We start from the raw sequence: 17994 nt of genomic DNA on the forward strand, positions 1-17994 counted from the left end.
ATTCTCTTAAATCATCCTCTGCTGGAAGGCTGATATTCTGTATTTCCACCCATGTGCTGACTGGGCTTCTCTCTCCTTTACTGTGCGCGTGCACACACGCATGGACACACATGCACACAGCCCAGGACTTAAAAGCAAAGCTCTTTGAAAGTACTAAGCACCAGGGGTCGCACCTCTGGCTGCTTTCCATGATGTTCCCCGTGGATTTATTCATCACAAAGAGGTCCCCACTAGAAAAAAGTTTTAAAGCCTCCCTCATTCATGAATCGTTGGATTCTCCCCACTCTCCCCACACAAGACATTAAGCACAGGACCAGTAGGGGTGGTTTTCAAAAGCCTTTATGGGTTTCGACACAGCCCAGTTGCACAGAAGGAAAAGGGGAAAAAGAACACAAAAAACACAGGCTGTTCTGTGGGGTGGGGGTGGAGGAAGCAGTAAGAACAGTTGACCAGGCAAGGCCAAAGTGCAGGGGCCGGCTGGCAGGCGCTGCATGGCTGGGCTCCTCCAGCAGATTTACTGACATGACGTCAGTGGCTCCAGTCCAGCTTTTTCTTTGGTAGCTTTTACCACTTGCCTCCTGAAGCCTCCACTATGTTAGGGAGCCACAGGACCATAATGAAAATTCCCTTTGTGAAACTGAGTTTACCGCGGGGCAGAGGCCTGCCTTGTGAATTACGGGGCTCTTCCCCCTACTCTCAGTGCCCACGGAGGAAGGGGGGGGAATAAACCCCTACAATACTGTACTTTCCTTTAATACAGAGGAACCATTAAATTAAGCTTGCGGCTTTAAAGAGAAAAAAAAGCCAGGGTGGTGGGTGAGGGGCATTAAATGTGTATCCAAAATTCCCCAGGCCGGGATGCTGGTTAATTTCTCAGTGGTGTGGAGAATGATGATAATTTCAGGACTATTCACTTGTGCTGTTGTGAGACTGTATTGGCTGCACTGTGAACGCATACGGCTTTGTTTCACCAACAAAACAAAAAAGTATTACCGAAGCTAAAACTGTAGGTCTGAATGGAACCTCTGAAGAAAGCATTAGAGCTTGTCTTTAAAATGAGCCCTGCTTCGCTGGGGCGACTCGGGGGGCTGGCCTAAGTGCATAGTCTATGATGCACCAACACAGGTATAAAACAATTTCCAAGAAGCAAAGACAGAAATTACAATACTAAAAATAAGTTTAATAGCAGACTTGTTAAATAAAAAACACTCATCTTAGACTTACAGGCCTACTACTGTATGCCCGCAGCAGTAAAACAATAGCTATGTTACAACTAGGGGTCCAAGGCATAAATATATGTAAAACTACAAATCTTCAACTTATTTAAACTTATGAAAATAATAGACTAGTGACAAATTCTTCAAATGACTAGGACATTAAATACATTCTATTTTAAACACTTTGGAGAAGAAGTACAAAGTTTAATTCAACCAAAATTTATTGAAACAAATGAGTACAAATGCACCCAACAGTATCATCGAAATACAGCTTGCAGCCTGAATGGCTCACAAAGGTAATAAGATAAAGAATCTCTCATGTCCTGGTTATGTACACAAGGATGCAACAAACTATCAGGTAGACATGATGAAGGCAATGACTAAAGACTTCTGTGAAGCCTACATTAACATGAGTTTTGGCCTTCAGGAGGCAAGTCAAACCACAAACCATCCATGGTAATTCTTCAGCTTGGTCTTTTTCTTAAGGGAGGAAAGGACAAGATGACAAGCACAAGCATGAAAGTGGTAAACGAGAGCCAAAGAGGCCAGGCATGAGTAAGTGTGCAAGGAAAGCTTTTACCACGATTAGAGTTGACAGGACAGGCAGGATCCATTTCCAAAGGTGAGCAGATTATTCAACTGAAGGAGTGGGAGGAGAAAAAAGCAGAGAACCTAGCACACACATCATAGCCTGGAAATTCCATTTCTCAAGAAAAGAAACCCAAACTCTGCAGAAATGGTTCATTCTATCTCCCAGAATATACAAGAGATTGGACAGCAAGGAAACTATAAAAGACTATTATTAGGGTCACATCAAAAGGCCACAGGAGCCAACTAAAGAAATTCCCTCTGGCCAAAGACGAAACAATGTGAGCATCAGTAAGAGGAGGAACTGCAATCGACTGAAATGCATTCGATAATTTCAAATCAGTGATTGCCTAATGATATGCAAACAAAAAAACTATCTTTCCTTTACAAATTATATGCAAGGTTAACCATATAGTTGATAAAAGAAACCTTCTCCATAAAAGAAGGAATGGGTTGGGTGGGATGGCTCATGCCTGTAATCTCAGCAATTTGGGAAGCCGAGGTGAGCATATCGCTTGAGCCCAGGAATTCCAGACCAGACTGGGTTATGAAACCTCATCTCTACAAAAAACTAAAAAACTAGCCAGGCATGGTGGCGCACTGACAGTCCCAGCTATTTAGTAGGCTGAGGTGAGAGGATCACCTGAGCCCAGGAAGTCAAGGCTACGGCAAGCTGAGATCGCACCACTGTACTCTAATCTGGGTGACAGAGTAAGACCTGTCTCCAAAAAGAGAACTAGAGTATCAGAGTACCATCCGTTTGCAAAAACTACATGAAATAATAGATACAGGCAGAGATCATCAATCAATGGCACTAACATTACAGAAAAAGTGACACTGTACGTTGTGTGCCTCCTAGTAGAATACTAGCTATGAAATATTTGCATAAAAAATGTTTTTAAAAAACCTGAATTAGATCAAATGTCGACATCTAAATTTCCGTTCATAGGAAATACACAGGATAAGAGAATAAAATACACAGCACAATGGAGATACAACTACAAAATCCAGAACGAGGAAGTCTAGAAGAGAAACACAGGGGCTTTTGTAACAAATCAATTACAAGAAAGGTGGGGATGAGATTTAAAGAGTTTTAAGAAATACAGCAACCAAATATAACCTGTTGATCTGGTTTTGGACCCTCATCTGAACAAGCGAACTGTGAAAAAACATTTATGAGACAATCAAAGAAATCCAAACAGTGACTAGATAATTGACATTAAGGACTTATTATTTTTTTTTATTTTTATTTTTACTTTTTGAGATGAAGTCTCACTCTGTTGCCCAGGCTGGAGTGCAGTGGCGCGATCTCAGTTCACTGCAAGGTACGCCTCCTGAGTTCACACCATTCTCCTGCCTCAGCCTCCCGAGTAGCTGGGACTACAGGCGCCCACCACCACGCCCGGCTAATTTTTTGTATTTTTTAGTAGAGACGGGGTTTCACCATGTTAGCGAGGATGGTCTCGATCTCCTGACCTCATGATCTGCCCACCTCAGCCTCCCAAAGTGCTGGGATTACAAGCATGAGCCACCATGCCCGGCCGACATTAAGGAATGATTAAAGTGCTGGTGTGATCATGGTATCATAGTTGGTTGTTTTTTTAAAAATAGAGTCATATTTTTAAAATACGTACTAATTTACAGATGAAATGGTATGACAACTAAGATAGCTTCCAAATAATCTAGTGGGAGAGGAGCCAGGAGTTTACAAGAATAGCCATGAGGTGATGATTGCTGCTGGGTGATAATGGGTGCACAGGGGTTCATTGCCCTCTACTGTACTAAACTTTCCCAAAGCAAAGACACTGAAAATCTAAAATAAAAATAAGATTCTGCTCCTGACCCCCTCCTTCAAAAAGAGAGACAGATGCTACGGAAGAGGTACCTGGCACTCTACTTCACAGATGCTGGATGATGGTGGTCACAATCATAAACAGCAGCGGCAACTAATATTTATGAGACACTTCTCTGCGAGTCAGCACTGTGCTCACCCTCACTGAACCTGCACTATAACCCATAAGGAAGACACTACTATGTCCATTTCAGGGGTTAGGAAACTGTGGTGCAGAAGGATAAAGAGGTTGCCCAAGGTCCAACAGATAAGTGAAGGAAACCTGTGTCATTCCACAAGTTCATAAGCGTAATGAGAATGAGTTACATTATTCCAAAATAGTAACAACTCTCAAGAGTGCTGGGAACTCTATAAGCCAACAGATTCAATCCAGTGTTAAAGAGAGCAGAAGTGGTGCTTTTCTGATGACCATTTTTGGTGAAATGTAGTGAACTGCAGGGTAGAGTCTCTGAGATCTTAAAGTGATAAGAGCAGAGGAGAGAGGGTGAAAAGTGGACGGGGGAAGGGTGGATGGGTGTTTTCCAGGGAGGAGGGAGAGACAACAGAAAATATGAAAACTAAAGGGAAACAGCCTGACAAACCAAAAATTTAAAAACAAAACAAAACAAAAAAACAGAAAAATGACAAAGCAGGAAATCCAGCAAGAGGGGAAGCTGGGGCAAAGCTTAAAACTAAACCCGAAGGAGGAAGATGAAAAGGCAAATAAATGACCCCCAGTCAGACCAGCCCATGTTAGCTGGGAGGAAAACCTCAGGACTCTGAACAGAGAACTGGAGAGCGGAAGAAGCAGGAGAATACTCAGTGGGTTGGGGGAACCAATAGAGAGGCTGGCAGTGGGTCATTTGCTATATTTCATTTAAACTCACTATTATTTTCTCCACTTTGCAGAGGAGGAAACAAGAAGCCCAGAGAGAGTTAATCACTTACTCAAAATCACACAGCCAATAGGCAGAACTGGAGCTGCAACCAAGATCTGACCTCCAAGCCATGCTTTCAGCCTACTTTGCTAAATACACCAAGCACTAGTGAGAACTGCACAGTTAGGGCAACACCAAAACAGCTAACAGAAGTACCTAGGAAGAATTTAAGAAATGCATGAAGACTAAGAAGGTACAAGCAAGTTGGGAAGAGGGGAAAGACATGAGCACAGATACCTAAAAATTGGCAATCAGTGATCACGCACCTTTTGGCCGAGACACCAGAAATAGGTAGACAGGAGGAAGAGATTGTATCAACCAGCCCCACTGCCTCCCACCAAAAACCAACCAAGGTGTCAAAGATGGATATCAACCCTGTAAACAACCCCATTTCAAAGTCCCAGTGTCTTTTTCAGAGGCCTGATTATGAAGGGCTCTGGGCAAGCACAGTTAACTCTCTTCTGCCAGCTGCCCCATCACTGCCCATCACCTATCACAGGCTAAGCTGGTCACCTGGGTGGGAGGAGAGAAATTCACCCCATCTCAGCAGGCTCCCAAGCACTCCTGTTATCAAAAAGTGAAGTCAAGGTCATCTACCTAAACTGTATCCCCAGCATAAGGCCATTTCCATATCCAGGCCTTCAGGGTGCTGGAGGGGGCTAACTTATTCTGCCTGCCTGCCAACACAGCACATTCCAAAGCAAAACCAGATATACTGGCAGGTCCAGTTCCAAGCTTCCAAACTACAGCAGTCCCCCCCTACCCACTACACCCGCCTAGAGAGCAGTTTGGATTAGCCTGGCCCCAAGGAGTCCTGCCCTCTCTCTCTCAATGGTGAGTATAACCAGTCACGGGGTGGGGGTGAGGGGTACTGGTCCCCAAAGTCCTGGAGGACTGAAACCACAGGAGAGAGGTGAACGAGGTAGGATAAGTAACCTCTGAGAGGCTCAACTGAGACACACCCAACTTTTCAAGACCTTAGCCATAAGTTTGTATTGAAGAGGGAGTAAAATGGGCCACCAAGAAAACAAAAGTATTGTGTCCTCGTTTTTTTGGGCAAATACACTAAATGAGAAGACTACCTTTGTTTCAATGTCACAATCTATCTTAACTCCCTTCAAATGTCACAAGAAAACCTGACAGGTGACTTGATGTGCAGTCCTTTGTTAGCCTGACAGCTGTGGAGTCACACAGATAAAGAACTGGTTTCAGAGTGTAGCTGTGTGATGCTGGGGAGGTCACTCAACTGCCCTGAGCTTCAGCTTCTTCAACTACAACTGGAACTCATATGGGCTTAAGACAGAACCTGGCCTGTCAGCCTTCCCTTCCCATCCGAGAAGCCCAGGAATTAGCACAACTAAAAGTGAACTCAGCGGTACTGCTCCTCCTCCACAAAACCTGTCTTTGAGGGTTATGGATGGTATGATAAGATAACAGTTCTCCAGGACTTTTCTGCCTAAGGGCTCACACATTTTCTCTCTTTAATCAAAAGCCCAGCACAAAAACAGCTAGAGGGGCAAGAGGCAGTACAGCATCATCTTCCCAGAAAAATAAACCAAAGATTTTCAAGTGACTTACCTAAGGTCACAGGAAGAGTCATAGCAGAGCACTCCCAACCAAGACTTCCTTCCACATCAGCTAGAAGTGGAGAGACCAAGATCCAGCACTTGCAGGACCCTCAAGTGAACCTTGCCTTCTCTCAAGTGAACCACTCCAACAAGGTAACAATTCTCTAGCAGAGTTCTCAACAGCAAAGTCTAGACGCCATTGTTTTGGCCAGAGCTGAACACTGGACTGAACACCTCCACTCCTGCCCGAAGTCACTGCCTAAGGCACACCACAAAATAACTAAACAGTGGTGTCAAAAGAACCACCAGGAACTGAGCAGTGTCCTTCCAATTACTTTTGGTTTTAGGCAAAGTTCTAAAAGTACAAAAATTTATTTTAAAATTTCTAAAATTCCACTCAATGTGCTCTGGCTTATCTATTTAGGTGCATCATAGAACATCATCACACAGTCTCCCAAAGAACACAGGTGAGTTTGAAACCTAAGAATGTCAAGAGTGCCAAGACCACAGGTTCTAAATTATAATCTGAAATCCTCCATTTTCATACAGTACAAACCAACCTTTCAGAATACCACTGAAAAAAAACTTCTTTCTAAATTAAACTTTGTTGGTCTAAAAGGAAATGAACCAATGCTGAATCATTCCTATGAATGATGAGAATTATTTTTTTAAAAATACTTACGAATGCATCCACAGAAAAGAACAAGGTTTGAAACAATTTGGTTGAAATAGCACAGATTTGAAGGGAAAGTTGTTTCCTGAAATTCCCCTCTATTGTAGCTCTGGCCTCAGAAATGGCCTGGGACAATCCTTCAAAAGTAATACTGTTATGAGCTCAATACCAAGACACCACAAAGCCCTCCTGCCCGGGATTTTCTCTCCATTTTAGAGAAGTCTAGTCTGCCAGTTTCCCTGACAGTTTCCTATTAGTACAATAGGCATATAATTTATCATCCAAACTGGGACATTCTGATAGTAAAAGAGGGTTCTTTAAGGATTATGCCAAGACAAGCAACATAAACCAGGACTGTACCAGGCAAACAGGTACACAGCCATGGGGAACCATAAAGGGCAGCCCTGTAGAAAATACAAACGGGCAAAACTGCCACAACAGTAACCACAAGGAAGGCAGCCAAGATCTGGTGGGTGGACACAGGAACAAGGAAGACCAAGTTAAAATTAAGAAAAAAGCTAGGTAGAGCAGAGCCTGAAACTTGAGGTACACATTAACCTGATTCTGGGTCCGTTTTTTCCCATTCTTAAGTCAATCTGTAAATCAGATTCAATGACTGATTTGTGGCCTCCCATGCCTTCCAGGTGTCTCCTCTTCATGATCTCCCACTTTATCCTTTATGACTTAGTTCCTGGATTGTTTAAAAGTATAATCCATAAGGATGGGTTAACGTGGTAAACATTTATCATTAAGGAGCACATCATTCCGCATTATTGAAACTGAATCTTCCTGAAGTAAAAAATCTTTCATTTTAAATATTACTACTGTTTATCTTTGAAAGGAACTGTATGTTTTTTCCTGGCTCCCCTCTAAAACAAACTGGTAGAAATGTAAACTCTTCTTATTAGGTCTGTTTATCAATTTTTAATCACTTGACCACCTAAAAACAGGACAGCCAGAGTGCTGGGGACACCATGGTGGGCATGACAAGATGCTGTTCTGTGTGGTGACTAGATCCAGGGTTTTATTTCTTTATGAGATATGATTCACATACTATAAAGTTCTCCCTTTTAAAGTATGTAAATTCAGTACTTTTAGTAGACTCCCAGGGTTGTGAATAAGTGCTCTTAAACCTATTTTTCTCCCCTTATCCACTATCAGCCTGCTTGAATCTAAGTCTCTCTCCTTAACCAGACTACTCTCCTCCCTCAAAAATTGTTAAATTTTTTTGAAGACTGGGAAACCAGATTAATTAACACACACGTCTATACATTGCTTAAGAGACAATAGGAAAAGATGTCAATAAAATGCAGGTGGTCCCTGGCCCAGGCTCACACAAAGCAATCTTAACTGCTCAGACCAGTCACCGGGAGTGGCCCAGATCTAAAAACACAGGGACACTGACACACCCAGAAGTGTAGCTGGGAATGTGAGCAGAGCAAGACCAGCTTAAGGCAGCTGACTGAAAACACAAGGTTCTATCAACAGCTTCCAGAAGGAACTCAGCTCATCTACCCAGGAAGTACCTGGAGTTAGGCACTGGAATTCACAAACGTCATTGGCTAAAGAGATGGGCAACCATTCATTCACATGAGTGTGTGAATAATTTGAGTCACATTTAAGGCCCAGAGGAAGCGAGTCTTAGGAGAGCGGCAAAGATTTATCTCTGGAGCCTGGAGTACTGGGAGAAACGAATGGCCTGGGTTTTAACAGCAGCCACACCTGCAGCTCTAGTCTACTGAGCCAGCAGTTACCTAATCTAAACTTTACTCCAACTCTTCCAAGTAGATAACATCATTCCCATTTTCCAGATGGGGAAAGTGCGGGCACAGAGAAGCTAAGCCCTGAGCAGGTATTAAGAGGTGTAATGAGGGCAGCAAAAGTACCTTTCTTCTCCGCACCTGAAGCTGGATGCCCTCTGCACCCCAGGGGGGATTATGCAATGGTTTTACAAGAAGGCCCGAGACCCTAAGCTTGTTTCCCTATGAAAAGATGAGTTCCATTCAACCACTTATAAAAGAACTTTTACAACCCAACCCTTGCAATGTTAGGAGTGTGACTTTCAAGCAAGAAGCTAAAGAAGAGGTTTTCTTTTAGACAGATGAAGTTGCACCATGCCATCCAGTTTTTGAAGCATTTCCATTTAATTCATACTGGGTAAGGAATGACCTCAAATATTATGTATTTACTGATGGATTTCCTCCACTTTATGAATAAGGGAAGTGTGGTTCAAAGTGATTAATGGTCAAGGGCTTTACGGGCTTGCCTCAGCCTCTCCTAGATTTCTATCTGTTTGCCTGAGACCAGGAATCCAGCTCTTCTAAGTAAATGCCTCAGCCTTGGGTGTTCCTCAAGGTTCACTGTCCAGGGTGACTTGGCAGAAAATCCTTCAAGATCTGTTATGCAACATAACATTTTAAGTTGCTATTTACTGAGCATTTACCAAACCATGTGTCTGGTATATAGTGGGCACAATCGAAATTTATAGACAGGAACACCGAGGCTTGCAGAGAACAAGTAAATTGTCCAAGGCCATACTAGCAAGTAACTGAGCCAAGGTATGTCCAATTCCAAATCTGTAATTTTGAACCCACATTATCCTGTCTTTTTCCAAACCAAAATCAGGAAACAGCCCACTCACTCTTCATGTCAATCAGTTCCCCCCTCCTACTCCTTTCAATTAATTCCTCATAGCCAAGTTTCAAATCTGTAGTAGCCCATTATTGGCAACAAACCTATCGATATGCGAGGGTTAAGTTCATTACTCAGGAGAATATTTCACAAGGTTTGTTTATTTTCTAACAACCTACTCCCAACTCACCCCACAAAATGGCATCTGGAAAAAAATTCCCCCCGTTCCTTCAAAGCCCAACTCCAACATCACTTCCTCCAAAAGCCCTCCTCAGTTCCTACCACAAGAAACACAGCTCTTTGGATATACCATGAGGGCTTACCCCAGTGAGTGTGTTTCCCCTTTATTCTGATGTTACACAAGGAAATTCATGCTCCTAAAAAATATAAACATGTAAAAAACCCCACTCCCTCAAAGCAACTCTCAAGGCAACAACCATCCATAATGTATAACCTCCCAGATCCTTAGGACTAGAGATGCAAACGTGTTGTTTCAACATTTCACTAACCCTAAGACACCACTGCCAGTAAGATGTAGCAGGATTTTATTTCAGAGGTACTACTGTGAAACAAATTATGTCACAATCTTATCACTTAGAAATATTATTTTACACATGTTGAAACTTTTTACTATCAATCTTGTGCATACATAAAAAGGAAAATATAAGCTAAATAAATCAGGTTAACATAAGCTAAAGTAACTTCTCAGAGTGATCAGTGTCCATACAATATCACCCTCTGTAACAAGGGTATTCTTAGGAATGCTCACCACTGACTCTGGGATTTTCTTCCTGTCCACTACATTCACTCCACAGGCTTTGGTGAGCGTATCCAACATCAAGGGTCATTACCACCACCTGGCCAGCCATGATTGTCAAACACATCCCAATTTCAAAAATGTTCAAGCATGTTAAAAATGTGCACCTTGGAACTCACAAAATACCATACACTCAACTTTCCTACTGGATTACCATGACCTCTTTACATGCCTGCTTTCCTTGCTAAACTGTAAACTCTGCCAGGCAGGTGAGTTTTACTGATCGCTGTTCATTAGCCACCTTTTCCTAATCACTAAATCCCTGGCACACAGTAGCACACATAAACGTTTAAATGCTCAGTGGCAAGTATAGCTGCATGAAAACCAGGAGCATCTGGATTTCAAAGTGCCCAAGGTGAAGGGAAGAGACACGGAAGGAAAGAATGAAAAGCATGGTGGTTTATCCACAGTTCATCTCCAGAAAGCCGTCAGGATCACCCTTCCTATCCCCTCATTTTCCAAAACCAGGCATACCACCCAAGGACCTCTAGGAGCATCCCTGCTACTGAGAAAGCAAAACCTCTACAAGCAGCCAGACAGAACTCCATTCTCAAGCCCCTCACCAGTAAGCATGACACACACCTCTACAATCACATCTGGAAACAAGTGCTACACTCCCAAGAAGTAACAGATGAATGCCGAGCACAGAGAAAGTGGTTCTGGTTCATTTTATTGCTTCCCCTGAATAGAAAGGTAAGACCTCAGTTTTGTGCAGGCTTATCTTTAAAACCAATGATGAACATCTTAGTCAATTCTATAAAGATTCAGCCTATGTTCCTAGGTACACCGCCTCACAAATATAGAGGGAAGAAAATCACATTCAGAATTGGAAGTGGTCAAATTTAACCTGATTCTATCTGCAGATAAAAATTAGAATATCTAGATCAATGGTTCCCAGCCCAGAGCGGATACTATGATGGGGCCTTTCAGAAATACAGACACACTGCACCTACCACAACCCTCCTAAGCCTTCACAGGTGGTGCCCAGGCTGTAAAAGCTCCACGGAGGCTGCAGTGCATACACTAAGGTGGGCACCACTGATGTGGCAGAAGCTTCCTGGAGTAGGAACAGAAAGAGGCTGACCTGGGTTTCAGTCAAAACCATCCTGAATTAGCCATGTAAATGGATCCATGTGCCCTGAATTGCAAACCCAAAAGGCAAAATGTGAGAAAAGGTGCAGGGCCTGGAAAGGTGAATGAGAACATGCAGGCAGCCTCGCCCTAGCTGCCCCCATGCCTGCCACATATCAGGGACACAAGTATTTGGTGAATGAGTGTCACACAGGTGATGAGCACATGGTCATGCACACCATCACACTTCCACTGAGCCACTTACTAAGTGCAGATTCCCTGAGTTGGCTCCAGCTGAGGCACGAGTTCCCCTACCAATTCATGAGTAGGGGAGATTTTAGTTTTGCTTCAGCTTCACTGGACACTTGAGTGGTGTTCTGGAAGCATTTTTTCCACTTTCACAATTTCTAGGCATGAAGGAAGCCGCTTCTTGCCTCCAAATTACAAACGGCACATTCCCTGATTTCAAGTTATATAAATGGTAATAATGTTTGCATTTTACAGCGAAGGTAAAATCTAAAGGTGAAAGGAAATTAGGGAGTATTCTGAATGCATAACAAAAGTAGAAACCTTTCATCAAAATTAGAAAACAGTATCAAACTTACTCCAATATTTAAAGCAAAAGCAACTTTGAATTAAGAGAATTTCTTGGCTGGGACAATATGAAACGCTATTAAGTATCTGTTTTCTGTTTTTCTCTTAATGACAATACATGACAAGGTCTTCTAAGTGCCCAGCATTTCAAGATGGGGCTGATGGTTCCTTCAGCTAATGGAGCTCTAACTCTAACCAGCACTGTCTCTCAAAGGCTTTGAGATGAAAAGGCAGCCAGGGAGAAAGGATTGAAAGAGATTCCACCAAAGGAAGCATCCGCTCACAATGGTTTCAGAATCAGTTAGCCCCCAAGACACCCCCAGCCACAGTAATGGGTGATCTGAAAATGAAGCATATCAAAATGCTATTGATAAGCTAAATTACCAGACAGCTTATCTGAGGCCCACATCCGCCATATGGTGCCCCAAGTTCTGCCGCCTGTTGCTGCCATAACAATAGGCACGCCTACCCAGAAAGCAACATCGGACAGAAACCCAGCAGCGGCGGCATGTGGGGCAGCTACTGTGTTTACATTTTATTTTGTGCCATTAGCTTTGTTCCTCCCCCTATCCCAGTAGGGATTTGAAAGACACACATACTTAATGTCACAAATCCCTGTTACCTGCAGAATGCATGCGTGCACACTGCATGTGAGCGCGTGTACGGGGATAGATCAGGTGAACAGAGAGAAAACCAGATGTCAACTTCAGAAATGGAGCTGCCCGGTGGGGAAGGGCGAGCCAGGCAGGCTCCCAGCTAGAGCTGCAAGCAGACAATGCGCTTTTCTCAACAGGCTCGGGCGGGCGGGCCTCGGGGAGTGGCTATTTAAAACACTTGGCTCCTTTTATTTCACCACCACGGAAGTGAATTCGGTTCTTAAGTGCCAGAGCAAATGAAGTCATTTGGTTTCCACGGGCTCTCTGCATTTCAGCAGAAGGAGTCAGGCTGGACGAAAGTCGGAAGGCCCATCTAAGTTCTTCTTTCTTACAATTAAAATTGATTCCCGGAGGATTTGGCGCTTGGGCTTCATTCAGTTTTTTTTCTTTGAAAAGCTATTAAAGTCAGAGAAAAATTAAAGGATACAGACACTGGGATGAACGCTGTCAAAGATGACTCCCTTCACAAAATGCCATCAAGTCACAGAGTAAAGAAGGAGCAGATAAAGCAATTACCTTCTAAAAGCTTGGCTGGTATAAAAGATTAACAGTGATTTCTGTCAAATAAATTCATAACAATTTTGTATTTCTACTCTCTTAAAAGACTTTCCCATTTTTGCAGATGGTAATAAAATATTCATTTATTTAGTTTACTATCTATTAGAAAAACACTGGTTTTCAAAGAGAACTCAGCAGTGTGTAGCATCAGTTTATACAAAAATGCTTGGATAGAAAGCAAAGCAAAAAAAATCTCTTTCTTAATACTCAGATCTATTGAACTATTACAGAAAGGCACTCATTTCATTCCCCTAGATTTACTCACACCTAAGCAGACAACATTCTTGGATGAACTTTTCAAATTTTCTTCAACATTCCAAGTTTAAAAAAAAAATCCCCTTTCAAGTTAAATTGAGATTGCACTTGAACACCATCCAAGAGCAGAGCTGAACTGAATTATGATAATTAGAAAGCTGTGCCTATTTAAAAAAAAAAAAAGCAGCACAGTTGATGCATTTTTTTAAAAAAGTTCATGCCAGAGAATATAAGTTCAATATGTTCTCACATAATTAACATTTCCCACCATTAGCGGCAGTTTTTCAGTTTACGTATCAGTAAGAACAACAGTGTTGTATATTCCCAGTCAAGGGTGTTTCAGTCACTTTACACATACATCTAAACCTGTGAGATGCCTAAAAGCAACCAGAATTTCCCACTAGAGATGACGGATGCTTAACTTACTCATCAATAAGCCAGCTTTCTCTTTTAAACCCATTTTCCAGGGTCCCATGCCTGCAAATTAAAACTACTAATGAAACCCTAGGACACAGCCTTCAAAACAAATGTGAATCATGAAAAAGGATAAAAAGCATTGCATTCGGGTAGTAAAGACCAGTTTTAAACAAGGAGTGGGGTGGGCATAGCGCGTACAACACACCCTTCCCTTGGCCACAAACACAGAAAAAAGATAGCTTTTTATGAGGACCTTCCCCCTACTCACCACCACCACCACCAGCACCACCACCACCACCACCACCACCACCACCATTGTCCAATCAAGAAGAGGAAACGAGTGAGTTTCACAGTTAGCCAAGACTCCTGGACTATTAGAAACTATTTTTTTGAGAATCCTCTCAACTATGCAAAAAGTCAGTGGACCAAAGGAGAATTTAAAAGCTAAGAGTAACCTACCCTTGTAAGAAACATCATCCTGAAAATGCACCCACCAGGACAACCCATTTTTACTTTGACTAAAATAAAATACATATTTCAAACCTACCCTATTCTGTACCACTACAAAACTGGAATGTATTTGAAAAAACAGTCAAATTTCAACTCCAAATTCAAATATGAACCACGAAGCTCATAATGAGAATCTTACAGACTGAGGACACTCAAGAGTTCAGTTTTGAAACGAAAAACACAAACCCACAGAAAAACACTCCAACTATTTAGATCCAAATACACTAGCATTCCACAAACTATCCCAAGAAGAGGGAAGCCCCAGAACTTCCGATTTCAGAGGTACACATTAATTGCAATACAACAATGTCTAAATAAGGTGTCTGTCAAAAAGCTCAACCCTGAAATATGAAGTGCTTAGGATAGACTTGAATTACCTCATTTCATCACTTTTATGAATATTAAATAAAATATATCACTGATGTGGTTTAAATACAACTCTAAATGCAACTTAAATATTAATACCACAAGGTAATCTATGCCTTATTATAAAATAAAAAGCACCATGTAGCTATAAAAGATTATGCCAGCCATCAATCAGTCCCCAAGCAGCCCAGCAGCAGCACAGCCTAGGTTTGTCAAAGGGCAATAAGCTTACAATATATTTTTCTGGCTGAGTTCAAAAGTTGGACATTAGCAGTTTGCAGTTCCAGTCACTGAACTCCAAAGGGGAAGCTGTAATGCTCACATTTAAAAACAGCAAGGTTGGCTTGGATTTTCTTGCAGTTCTACAGAGAAATCTGGATACTTGTTTTGGCCACATTCTTCAGTCTTTGGAGAAAACAGACCCTAAAGTTTTACCACTAAACAGATTCAGCCTCTAAACACAGCTTTCATATTTATTTATTTATTTTCCCTTTCACAATCTCTTCACTGGGTACAAGAAAAAGTGCCTAAAATGGAGCTTAAAAGTGTTATCCAACTACTGTATGTGAATATGATAATTTTTAAGTCCACCAGATCATACATACAGTTATTTGCACCAATCTTGAGTGATAAGACACAATTTTCATTTGCAGGCAGCATAATTATGCTCATAATTAACACATAACACATGGGATTAGAGAGAAAAGTAATTCTACAAATGCCCAGGCTCTTGTATGACCACCATGTATGAGAGATCAATCCATTTCTGAAGCAACCAACCTTAACCAACCTTAAAATATTGTTAATGTTACAGTTCATTTCTTCAAAAGTCTATTTAACATTTGGGATCTACGTGCTTTAAACTGTTCCTATTACATACTTTTCTGCTGAATATGTAACAACAAATATGATCTAAACACCGATGATAAAAGTATATTCTTCCCAAATGTTCCCATTAAGAAATGCCCTCATAATTGCTGCTCTGTATTCTAAGAACCAACAAAACACAAAATTGTTTATAAATTGCTGAAGCTCAAGCAGGGAAAAAAAACTCGAACATTTTTTTCCTTATGACTTATTTGTTCTTTTTCTAAATAAAAGGGGACTCCAATCTCCCAAGTGAGTATACCAATATATAATTCCTGCTGTATCAAGTAAGCGGGGGGAGAGAGGAAATGGGAAAGGGAGGAGGAAGCCGACTCCCCCAAGGCTGCCCTCCCAAACCCGCCCTTATGTGTAATTAGTTTGCTGCTGGGGCCCGGGCACACATTGTACCACAAGGCAAGAAAAAGCCTCTCAGTGAGAAATTCCTATCAGTCTGGCTCAAACTAAATTGGGATGTCCTCCCCCTTTAAATTAAATTTCATTAAGTGTATGTCATGGTGAGTCCTGGTTTTTGTTTTGGGAAAAGAAAAGAAAAAAAAACCCTCCAACCTTCCAATAATCTCTCTCATGCATGTTCCCCGGAGTTCATTACTTTATAAAGGATCACACAGAGGAGGAATTTACACAAAGATTCTTTCCTATAATTTTCTTTACCCCTATTGTCAAGGTAAAGTGTCATACTGGTTTTGTTTCAAGCTTGTTTTTTAAAAAAAGTTCTAATATTCCCCTAAAACTGCAGCTCAAATAATATTTACCATTAAAGTAAAAATAAAATAGTCTACCTTGGCACTTTGATACCATCAGCAAGAACCCGTAATGGATATAGCTTATCAGTTCATTTTTTTATACCAACAATAAATAAAAGAATTGTTAACTGTTTAAAACCTGAAACCTGAGAGTTCAACACAGAGTTGCACATACAAAGAAACAATAAACAAAAATATCTGTGCCCATTTATGGAAACAGTGAGATTAGAAAAATAAGCCTTTCCCCAAAAATACTACAATTCAAAACCTCACCACTGACAAAGGTTCAACGAATCCATTTGTCTTTCCTGAGTCACTCTGTAATTAGTTCTACTATTTCCTTCTAAAAAGGAAAAGATTCGTAAAGAAGTTGGATTTAAGTCTAGTCCTTATAAGCATTCAGATATGCTTGGGCCCAAAGACCCTGCTGTTTACAGAAGGGGGGCACAAACCCAACAGTGAAAGGGTGAAGCACCGGGCATAGCCTGAAGACTGTTCCCCAGTCTGTGCCTCAGAGAAGCCCCTATCCCTAGGAGACCAGCAAGATTCACTGCAGCCTGCAGAAAAAGGAGACCACTCGCGGCTGTGACTATACAGTGGATCACATCTCCCCGAAGGGAGGGATGTGTCTACTCAGGTAACCACTGCAGGCACCCAGCGCACCCCAAGCCATTAGACCACCCGAACTTCCAAAAGCAATCAAGGTTTCGGAAAGCGGGGAGAAAGAAACCTGTGGTTGTTGTGAACTGACAATGTTCTGCTCCTTTGCAATACGTGTAGTGTTTTTAATATTTCTTTTTACTATTTTGAAATGTGGCAGGCTTAACAGACCTTTCTGTCCCAAGACCTGGGCTCCTTCCAAGGCACTGTTTTTAAACATGGCCTTTTTACATTCCCTGCTCCTGGAACATCATCTGTCTCTTAGTTTCCAGGGCTCACTGAGGTCAATTTTCATTTCTGCAAATCACAGGAAGCCACTTGCTTCTGAGAAGTTAACAAGCCTCCTGAGAAACGCTGGTGGCTGGTATTTCATTGTTTTATAAATATTTTTATATAGTGACACTATCCAACTTTAAATAAATCTTTTAAAAAAGGCAATTTAAAAGCAAAGAAAATTCTGATCTGGATTTCATTTATTTTTATGAGAAGAGAGGGGAGGTGTGAGCCCTCATTGTTTTCAACTCATTAAAAATATTGCTTTTTAAAAAAATACAAACGTTATTTTTTTAAAAAAGAAAAGTCACAGAAGTTGAACTTTATTTAAAGCGGGACTCTAGACTTTTGAAAACAAGTGTTGATGTTACGAACAAAGACTAGAAGTGTACCCAGATTTTCTCCCCTCCTGGGGATCATTTCTCTTCCAATAAACAAACAAATCCCCCAGTATTTCCTACCGAAAGGGAAGGGAAGTTTTCCAGGGAGAGTCTCCTCCTGGGTTTGGTGGTAACTGCGACTCAGTCTTTTTTGGACACAATGTTTCTGCTGACTCCTGAAAATTTTCCACTTGAATGTGCAATGAAGCGGCGGCGGCGGCGGCAGCACCAGTCCTGGAGAAGCGGCAAAGACGAACGTGCCCTTTTTCATCTTTGAGAAGGAGCGAACCCCCCGCCAGCGGCACAAGTCGGCGCAGACCCGGGCTGGCCTCGGGGGTCCCCGGCGCCGGGGAAAGGCGG

General features: G+C 41.9%; 1 protein-coding gene across 2 annotated transcripts in view; it reads right to left on the reverse strand.

Annotated features, from left to right (window-relative positions):
- TEAD1 (TEA domain family member 1 (SV40 transcriptional enhancer factor)) overlaps positions 1 to 17870 on the reverse strand; it is a 273827-nt gene extending 255957 nt beyond the window's left edge. For both annotated transcript variants that reach the window (XM_011973033.1, XM_011973034.1), the window contains exon 1: positions 17716 to 17870. The gene's annotated coding sequence lies outside the window, so the exon portion shown is untranslated. The remainder of the gene's footprint in view (positions 1 to 17715) is intronic.
- Positions 17871 to 17994: the final 124 nt, after the last annotated feature.

Source organism: Mandrillus leucophaeus, unplaced genomic scaffold, assembly GCF_000951045.1.
Source record: "Mandrillus leucophaeus isolate KB7577 unplaced genomic scaffold, Mleu.le_1.0 Scaffold1332, whole genome shotgun sequence".
Classification (NCBI taxonomy): Eukaryota; Metazoa; Chordata; class Mammalia; order Primates; family Cercopithecidae; genus Mandrillus; species Mandrillus leucophaeus.